The sequence below is a fragment of the Thamnophis elegans genome, chromosome 8 (assembly GCF_009769535.1).
Source record: "Thamnophis elegans isolate rThaEle1 chromosome 8, rThaEle1.pri, whole genome shotgun sequence".
Taxonomy (NCBI): Eukaryota; Metazoa; Chordata; class Lepidosauria; order Squamata; family Colubridae; genus Thamnophis; species Thamnophis elegans.
The window spans coordinates 70,743,519-70,754,288 of NC_045548.1; the positions used below are offsets into that span (position 1 = coordinate 70,743,519).

The 10,770-nt window shown below is 44.0% G+C and overlaps 1 pseudogene; it reads right to left on the reverse strand.

The window, feature by feature from the left end:
* Positions 1–388: 388 nt before the first annotated feature.
* LOC116512832 lies at positions 389–504 on the reverse strand (annotated as a pseudogene).
* Positions 505–10,770: the final 10,266 nt, after the last annotated feature.

Below are 10,770 nucleotides of genomic sequence, written 5' to 3' on the forward strand. Positions count from 1 at the left end.
CAATCTGACCCTATTTATTTATCTATTGATCTTCATGTGCGGATAGTTCGGTGTCCTGAATGCCAGATTCAATTTCATCAATTGAGCATCGCTGTCAGGTGAATTAGAATAAATGCTGCTGCAGCAGCATAGAGCCTCTCTCTAGATGACGAATTTAGTAATGTGTTTTGTATGGAAGTCAGGAGCAGGTATGCATGATACACAATGAAAGGTGTTTTATTTTTTACATCATGGTGTTTATGCATCCATTGTATAGTTTTATCATGACTTGTTACTTAATTAGGTTAGGTTGTTGGTGGGATGGAACCTATTATTGAAATTTTAAAAAAAACTTTTAGAAATGTTTACTTCCCTCCCTCTACCCCCACCCCTAACCTTTTTACAAGTCAAAAATATAGAACGCTTCACGAATTTGCATGTCATCCTTGAGCAGGGGCCATGCTAATCTTCTCTGTATCGTTGGGATGGAACCAGTGGTGGGTTTCAAAAATTGTTCGAACCTACTCTGTGGTTGTGGCCTCCTTTGTGGGAGTGGCTTGCTGCTCATGTGACCGGATGGGAGTGGCTTGCCGCCCATGTGACCGGATATGAAATTATAAATTAGTACTTAGGTCCGTCCAAGTAGCTATTCAGAAACTCTGGCATTGAAGCATGCAGGTCTTAAAGCTGTCAAGTTACAAGATCCTTGCACCCCTAACCCTTTAGAAAAAAAACTAGGGGTCTTCAAACCTGACAGCTTTAAGACTTGTGGACTTCAACTCCCAGAATTCCTCCTCCAGTCATGTTGGCTCAGAAACTCTGGCATTGAAGCATGCAAGTCAGTGGTGGGTTTCAAAATTTTTTGGAACCTCTTCTGTAGGTGTGGCCTGCTTTCCGGGTCCACTGGTGGAACCTCTTCTAACCGGTTCGGTAGATTTGACGAACCAGTTCTACCGAATAGGTGCGAACTGGTAGGAACCCACCTCTGGATGGAACCTATTGAAGTAATCAAAAGTCATTTGTCTGAAATACTCTAGGGTTTCCTGCTTGAGTAGGGGGTCGGGCTAGAAGACCTCCACGGTCCCTTCCACTTCTGCTGTTCTGTTATTCATAATGGAATTTGGTGAAAGGTTCTTCATCCCCATGGCTGCAGATGATGAAAATATCATCGGTGCATCTCAAATAAAGCAGGAGATAAGATTTGAGAAAGCATTGTTCTAGAATGGCTATCAAGATGATAACATGAAGGAGCCACGCTCATTTGTAGGTACAAATTATTGGTCATATAAAGTCACATGATCTGGTGGTAAAGTATGCTACTTTGGTATCAGGGATGAAGTTTTGAGTGGTGTGAAATCTATGTCTGTGAGGGATGACGGCATATAGTGCCTCAACATCCATGGTGGCTAAAATTAGGAAATTCAGTTCTTTTGGGAAGTCTATGGTGTCTTTTATATATGGTAGCTGGAAATGCTAGTGGAATTAAGTCTGATGCCAACCCTGGAACAAACGTAACTGGGGTCACCTTTGAGGTTTCAGGGCTGCCACTAGTTGGAACAGGGAGAGAAATAGTTAGCTGGGGTGTTATAGTCAAAATAAGAAGTTTTCCTGTGAGAACCAAGGTCATTCCAACAGGTGGCTGGGAGAGGAGGAGCAAAGTAACCAAGCACACGATGACAAAAAAGTTAGCCATCACTACCCTACACCATTTATGACAGATAGCAGTTAGCAATAGCAGTTAGACTTATATACCGCTTCATAGGGCTTTCAGCCCTCTCTAAGCGGTTTACAGAGTCAGCATATCGCCCCCACAGTCTGGGTCCTCATTTTACCCATCTTGGAAGGATGGAAGGCTGAGTCAACCTTGAGCCGGTGAGATTAGAACCGCTGAACTGCAGATAACAGTCAGCTGAAGTGGCCTGCAGTACTGCACCCTAACCACTGCGCCACCTCGGCTCATCTGGATGGCAGTCCAGTCTCTTCTTGAAAACTTCCAATGATGAAGCTCCCACAACTTCCAAAGGCAACTTCTGTTCCATTGGTTGATTGATCTCCTTGTCAGAAAATTTCTCCTTATTTCCAGGTTGAATTTCTCCTTGGTCAGTTTCCATCCATGATTCCTTGTCCGGCCTTCAGGTGCTTTGGAAAATAGCTTGACCTCCTCCTCTCCGTGGCAGCCCCTCAAATATTGGAACACAGCTATCATGTCTCCCCTGGTTCCTTCTCTTCTCTAGACTAGCCATGCCCAGTTCCTGCAACTGTTCATCGTATGTTTTAGTCCCCTAATCACTTTATGGAAGACTATAGGGCTATGATCAGCATATATGGTTGTATAATTACTCCATGTTTATAGAATGTAACTTTTTGCTAAAGTGAATGAAAAAAAAAAGTCTCAGAAATTCTGCATATTCATAAAGGGAATGTTCAGAATCATCCAGAGAGACACCAAAACGATAAAGCAAAAGGCACTTTTAACTCAGCACTGCGTGTAGCTTCTCCCATTAATATTGGCAATTGTATTTATGGCATATCATTTCCATTTCTTTAATGGAACCAAGAATGAAAGCAGGGAACAAGAAAAGAACATGCAGTGACTTTTTTTAAATAAAAAAAAGTCCATAAAATATACACATAATTTAGGCATTGGGCTCTGCTATTATTCAACCTCAGCGTGCAGTGAGTTTACAGATTCATCAAAGGGATTGAGGGCTGAACAGCGGGCAATCTAATGATTATCTGTTATTTGCAGTTTTCCCAAGGGAAATCTCATCTCTTGCCTGCTCTGGAGTGAGATCAGAAAATCAGAGGACTTGCAGAATGAAGCCAGTGAAGTTTTAAGCTCCAGAAACAGAAAAAAAAGGAATTAAAGAAGGTTAAAACTCTCAAGAACCAGTCCTATTATGAATCGGGGCATCAAATCCCCAGGAGCATGGAAACCTCAAGCACATTTTGATAGGCCCGCCATGTCCTTTAGGTTCAGCATCCACAATTTTCAAGGATGTAATTTCACTCTCCAATGCAGAGGTGGTATTCAGCCAGTTCTGACCGGTTCTGGAGAACCGGTAGCGGAAATTTTGAGTAGTTCAGGGAACCAGCAAACAGGCTGGCCATGCCCCCACTTCATCCTAGCTGATCTTCTTTTATTGCCCTGAACAGGAAAACAGAGCTGGAAAGCAGGTTAGTGGGATGGGGAGGGAATGGGGATTTTGCAGTAACCTTCTCCTGCCATGCCAACCAAGCCATGCCCACAAAACTGGCATTAAAAATATATTGAATCCCACCACTGCTCCAATGCAATCCTAAACTGCATTAACAGAGGGATATAATCAAGATCAAGTGAGGTATTAATACCACTCTATAAAGCTTTAGTATTACCACACCTAGAGTACTGCATCCAGTTTTGGTCACCACACTATTAAAAAGATGTTGAGACTCTAGAAAGAGGGCAGAGGAGAGTAACCAAAATGATTAGGGGACTGGAGATTAAAACATATGATGAACAGTTGCAAGAACTGGGCATGGCTAGTCTAGTGACAATAAGAGAAGGAACCAGGGGACACATGATACCTGTGTTCCAATATTTGAGGGGTTGCCACAGAGAGAAAGGGGTCAAGCTATTTTCCAAAGCACCTGAAGGCCAGACAAGGAATCATGGATGGAAACTGAACAAGGAGAGATTCAACCTGGAAATAAGGAGAAATTTATTGACAGCGACAACAATCAACCAACGGAACAGAAGTTGCCTTCAGAGGTTGTGGGAGCCTCATCACTGGAGGCTTTCAAGAAGAGACCGGACTGCCATTTGTCTGAAATGGTGTAGGATCTCCTGCTTGGTTGGGTGAGGGTTGGACTAAATGATCTACATGGTCCCTTCCGACTCTGTTAATCTGATGCTTTTATGAGTTACAGTTTAAATTAGGGATCTAAGGTTTCTCAGAGGTGGAAGCACATCGTGCTTCATTGATAGCTTGTTAACATTGATAGCTCAATAACATTGATAGCTTATTAGTAACCTTGACTATCACTAAGTGTTGGATCTTTTTATTCTTGATGAATGTATTCTTATTCTCCTTATGTACACTGAGAGCATTGCACCAAAGGCAAATTCCTTGTGCCTCCAATCACACTTGGCCAATAAAGAATTCTATTCTATTCTGTCCTGTCCTGTCCTAGCCTAGCCTAGCCTAGCCTAGCCTAGCCTAGCCTAGCCTAGCCTAGCCTAGCCTAGCCTAGCCTAGCCTAGCCTAGCCTAGCCTATCCTGCTGGGTAAATCCGCCTAGCCAAAAGCCACAGGGGCAACCCTGCCTAAATGCCATTTTTAACAGTATTGGCCCCATCATCCTTTGACATAGAAAACATGTCAAAGTAGTGAAAACATGCAGAACAAGGCTTCTGAAACCCTTCTCACTCCCTTTACCAGCAATGGCCACAGGAGGCATTTGTATTTTCTCACTGAGTTGGATCTAGTTGCATTTCTGGCTTCTCTTGTCTTGCATCTCTCTGTGTTTATGGGTCTAAGAGTCCTGGGACTATGGGTGGACAGCAGATGTTCTGTTCTGGGTCACATCACCAGGAGAAGAGAGATTAGACTGCTTGGCACCATTCTGAGCCACTGCCCATCTGCCTCCCTCATAGCAATGCTTGGAGTGGGTGAATTTAGATTGAAATATTTTTGGGGGTGGGGGTAACCCTCAGGAAGGGACGTGGTGGCTCAGTGGCTAAGACGCTGAGCTTGTCGATCAGAAAGGTCAGCAGTTTGGCAGCTCGAATCCCTAGCGCCGCGTAATGGAGTGAGCTCCCATTACTTGTCCCAGCTTCTGCCAACCTAGCAGTTCGAAAGCATTTAAAAATGCAAGTAGAAAAATAGGAACAACCTTTGGTGGGAAGGAAACAACGTTACATGCACCTTCGGAGTTTAGTCATGCTGGTCACATGACTACGGAAACGTCTTCGGACAGCGCTGGCTCTTTGGCTTTGAAACTGAGATGAGCACCGCCCCCCAGAGTCAGGAACAACTTGCACGCATGTGCAAGAGGAATCTTTACTTCACCTAACCCTCAGGAATATACAGTTCTTTGAGGTCCTTGGTGCTCTCTGAGCTTGGATGTTTTCTTGCAGACATCTCATTACCCAATTAGGTAAGGTAGTAGCACTGATGACGTTGCCTAGTTGGGTAATGAAATGTCTATAGGGAAATAACCAAACTCAGAGAGCACGGTTCAATCCTAACCTACTATTAGCACTTCCTTTCTATTAATAAGAGCTGCGGTTGGCACAGTACGGAATGCAGTAGTGCAAGATAACTCTGCTCCACTGCCAGGAGTTCGATCCTGCCTGACTCAAGATTGACTCAGCCTTCCATCCTTCTGAGGTTGGTCAATCAGATTGTTGAGAATGAGATGTGGGTTCTGTAAACTGCTTAGAGAGGCCTGTGAAACACTACAGACTGGTATATAAGTCTAAGTGCTTTTGATATTGCTATTAATACCCAGTTCAGTTTCAAACCTGAGTTTTTCCTTTCACCAGCTTTGGGTCCCTTCTGTTCAGTTTTCCAAGCGTGATTCCTCTTGACAGACAGATCGCAGACAGTCTTCAAGCATCAGTATCTTATTTCCTGCCAATATTCCATTGAGTTGGAAAGAATTTCTGAAAAAACAAAATTGCCATACGAAAACAGTTCTCCCTCCCTCCCTTCCTCTCTAACAACTCTTGCTCGGTTTATAAAAATAGAATATAATGTTCAACATTTCCCTTGAAAGAAAGAGTGAATGTTTGAGATGTTTTCACACATGCAGCATGCTTACCTGCTATATATGTGAAGCATACCTGCTTATCCTGTTTTTCCAAAAATAAGCCCGGCTCTTATATTAATTTTTGCTCCAAAAGACTCTTCAGGACTTATTTTGCAGTTAGGTCTTATTTTCTGGATAGGTTTTATTTTCCAGTTAGGTCTTATGTTCCATTTAGGTATAGGGCAGTATTGGCTAACCTTTTTCTCATCTTGGGCTGAAATCATAATGCAATGCACACCCCTGCCCCAAGCACATGTATGTGTGACCCCCCCATGCTCCCCCACCCCTCCCACATGCACACCTGACCCCCCCCCCAGTACCTCCACACACGCCCTATACCACTTCAGACAAATGGTTATCCAACATCTTCTTAAAGACTTCCAGTGTTGGAGCATTCACAACTTCTGGAAGCAAGTTGTTGCACTGATTAATTGTTCTAACTGTTAGGAAATTTCTCCTTAGTTCTAGGTTGCTTCTCTCCTTGATTAGTTTCCACCCATTGCTTCTTGTTCTACCCTCAGGTGTCTTGGAGAATAGCTTGACTCCCTCTTCTTTGTGGCAACCCCTGAGATATTGGAACACTGCTATCATGTCTCCCCTAGTCCTTCTTTCTATTAAACTAGACATAACCAGTTCCTGCAACCGTTCTCCATATGTTGTAGCCTCCAGTCGCCTAATCATCTTTGTTGCTGTTCTCTGCACTCTTTCTAGAGTCTCCACATCTTTTCTACATCGTGGTGACCAAAACTGAATGCAGAATTCCAAGTGTGGCCTTACCAAGGCATTATAAAGTGGTATTAACACTTCACATGATCTTGATCCTATCCCTCTGTTTATGCAGCCTAGAACTGTGTTGGCTTTTTTGGCAGCTGCTGCACACAGCTGGCTCATATTTAAATGGCTGTCCACTAGGACTCCAAGATCCCTCTCACCGTTGCTACTATTGAGCAAGGTACCACCTATACTGTACCTGTGCATTTTGTTTTTCTTGACGAAATGTAGAACCTTACTCTTTTCACCATTGAATTTCCTTTTGTTAGACAGCACAACGCTATCTACAGTGTGTGCAAAGCATATGGCCAGTGTTCTCATAACATTAAAGGACAGGATAGGGATACTGTTTTCACACGTATAGTATTTCTCAAATGATATTTAAACTTCCCTTCCCCCACCCACCCCATAAAAACCTAGAAGGGGTGTTAGGCAGTAATTGGCGACATATACTGTACATCTGCAGGCTAACCCAACCACTCTGGGGTTATTTTAAGAACCCAAAAATTGGTGCCGGAGGGGGCAAGCATAACATGCATTTCTACTTACATTGATCTTGGGGTAAACAAACCTTTATGAACATTAGTAAATAGCTCATAATCAACTGGGAGATAGGAAATAGCTTCAGTTCAGTGTACACAGAATAAGTAGATCTGGAATATTATGTTCCAAGTAGTATTGCACCACCTATGCTGCATATAATTTGGGAATAGGACAATGTTGCTAAGCAACGTCTAAGATAAAGTTAACTTTCTAGCATACATTGGAACCTAGCCCAAGATGCTATATTAACTGCCACAGTAATAAGATTGTCCTCATCCATGCCTCAATGGGAATCCTTTGTCCCAAGCTTAGGCTCTTTAATTGTCTTCTGATAGAGTTCCTTAGGTGGCTCAGTGGCTAAGACACTGAGCTTGACAATCCGAAAGGTCGACAATTTGGCGGTTCAAATCCCTAGCACCGCGTAATGGAGTGAGCCCCTGTTACTTGTCCCAGCTTCTGCCAACTTAGCAGTTCTAAAGCATGTAAAAATGCAAGTAGAAAAATAGGAACCACCTTTGGTGGGAAGGTAACAGCGTTCCATGCACCTTTGGCATTTAGTCATGCTGGCCATACATGCAGGAGAGGCACACGCATGTGCTGGGAGAATGGGGTATGCAGCATCTCCTGTGCCCCGTTTTTGGTTCCAGGAGGCTTCAGGGAGGCCTGCTAAGCCCAAAATGGGGCATGGGGGGGTCGTGTGTGTATGTGCGGGGGAGGGAGGGCGAGCGAGCGTGGGGGTGTTGCACGTGCATTGCATTATGGGTGTGGGCACATTTGTGTGCACTGTTGCGCGTGCTTTTGGCACGTGAGGACAAAAAAGGTTAGCTATCCCTGGTATCGGTAGTCCTCAACCTACGGCCACAATTGAGCCCAAAATTTCTGCTGCTACGCTTAGACAGTCGTTGAATGAGTTTTGCCCCATTTTAAGACGTTTCCTGCTATGAAGTGAATCCCTGCATGTACTAAATTAGTACTGAATTGAATTGAATTGAATTTATTAGGTTTCTATGCCGCCCAATCCCGAAGGACTCCGGGCGGCTTACAGAATAAAAGAAATTAAAGGAACTTAAAAACAATAGGACACACAAAGTTAAAAAAGAACGCAACAAACACCCAATCAGAAGGCCTGACAGAAAAGCCAGGTTTTAATGGCTTTGCGAAAGGCCATGAGATTGGAGAGGGCCCGGATCCCTGGGGGCAGCTCATTCCATAGGGCCGGAGCGGCCACAGAGAAGGCCCTACTCCTAGGTGCCGCCAGCCGGCATTGTCCTGCTGAAGGCACCCGGAGAAGGCCCATCCTGTGCGATCTTATAGGTTTAAGGGAGGTATGTGGCAGGAGACGGTCTCGCAGGTACCCAGGTCCTAGGCCATGTAGGGCTTTAAAGGTGATGACCAGCACCTTTGGTAACAAGATTGGAAAGTAAATCTGGTTCCTCCATTATCCGAAAGTCACAAAAGTTGATCCCGTGACCCTGGGACACTTCAACCCTCATAAATATGAATCAGTTGCCAGGCATCCACATTTTGATCGTGGGTCCACGGGGATACTGAAATGGTTGTGAGTGTGAAAAATGGTCAAAAGCAGTGGTGAAATTCAATGTTTTTACTACTGGTTCTGTGAGCGTGGCTTGGTAGGCGTGGTGTGGCTTGGTGGGCATGGCGTGGCAGGCATGGCAGGGGAAGGACACTGCAAAATCCCCATTCCCACCCCACTCCAGGGAAAGGATACTGCAAAATCCCCATTCCCACCCCACTCTGGGGCCATCCAGAGGTGGCATTTGCTGGTTCTCCAAACTACTCAAAATTTCCGCTACCGGTTCTCCGGAACCTTTCAAAACCTGCTGGATTTCACCCCTGTTCAAAAGTCCCTTTTTTTCCCCCTGGTAACCTTGGCCACTAAACAAATGGTCGTAAACCGAGCATCATCTGTGTTATCTAACTCTTCCTCTCATATTCTTCCAGTGTGTCACCGTTTTCTTCCGATGCGCGAGAGAGGGAAACCCTTAACTATTTCTAAATGCGTCTGATGACATTCTTTTGTTCAGATAAAGTCTCGGCCTTCTCAATGGAACAATGGCTTTCTGATTACTCGCTGCACAAAATGTCACGGGAGCCAATTTGTCAAGTCCACCGCAAGCGAAAGCGCTAACAAGATAATAAGTATCACTAGTGATTATGGCTGAAGATGGAGATTACACAAGATGTAATAATATGCAAGGAAAATTGAACGCTCTCACAAGCCCTGGGCATAATTTGTTCCAATGATAGCTAAGAAGGTGAGAAGAAAGAAAGTGAATATCAGCACAGGAAAAAAATGGTTGCAGGAATTGAGAGTATGGCTATTCTATAGCAATATAGCAATAGCAATAGCAGTAGACTTATATACCGCTTCATAGGCCTTTCAGGCCTCTCTAAGCGGTTTACAGAGAGTCAGCATATTGCCCCCAACAATCTGGGTCCTCATTTTACCCACCTCGGAAGGATGGAAGGCTGAGTCAACCCTGAGCCGGTGAGATTTGAACCGCTGAACTGCTGATCTAGCAGTAGCCTGCAGTGCTGCATTTAACCACTGCGCCACCTTGGCTCATTCTAGATAAAGGAAGGACTAGAAGTCACATGATAGCAGTGTTCCAATATCTCAGGGGTTGCCACAAAGAAGAGGGGGTCAAGCTATTCTCCAAAGCACCAGAGGGCAAGACAAAGGAGTGGTGTAGTGGCCTAGAGGGGAAGCTCTCACCTCACAACCAGAAGGCTGTGAGTTCGATCCTGGGTAGAGGCAGATATTTCTCTCTCTGGGGCACAATGAGAATATATTTGCTGAACAAAACTCTGCCTCGGCATCAAGAAAGGCATCCAGCCGTTAAGACACTCTGCTAGCTTCGTTCAGTTGCCGAGACTCCACCCCACAAGGGATTATGGGGTGGTTAAAAGATGATAACCTGGGGAGAGGGAGGAGCTGAAGTTGCGACGACACGGCGTGCGATCTCAATGCTCTGAGATTGCAATCGACACTTTTGTCTCTGGGTGGTCTAAACAGACCTAAACCGTCCCATAGAGATGGTGAACAGGAAGAATACATCTTGCTGATCACAGGGACATCGCAAAGTCTCTGATTGATCCAAGAGAAGCTCTTCAAGCCAGTGACAAAAAATCCAGCCAAATGGCTGATGAGGTCAGGGCGGCTCCAAAACGGAAGGATATGGAAAGAGAAAGTGTTTTCAGCTGCTGATGAATTATTTCTGTTTTAAAAGTGACTGCCTACAAAAAAAACTTAAAACTAATTTAAATTGGAGAACAGAAGAAATAAGTGACGGACTTAAATTTGGACTGGTTTTGAACAATGGGTTATCTTACTTTTTAAATGCTATTTTTATGGATGGAATTTATGCAAGCCTTTTAAAACGAACGGATTAAGTTTCCTTCTTCTACTTTTTTTTTTCTTTGACTATTCTCTGTAATATATGGACTAAAACTTTAATCTTTCATTACTGTGGGTGTTTTTCTAACTCATTTAAGAATCGGACCTTTTTTAAAAAAAACTTGAAATACAAAGAGATACAAAAAGATGAGACCCTGGGGACAAGACAAGAAATAATGGGTGGAAATCAATCAAGGGGAAAAGCATCCTAGAACTAAGGACAAAATTCCTGACAGTGAGAACAATTAACCAGTGGAATAGCTTGTC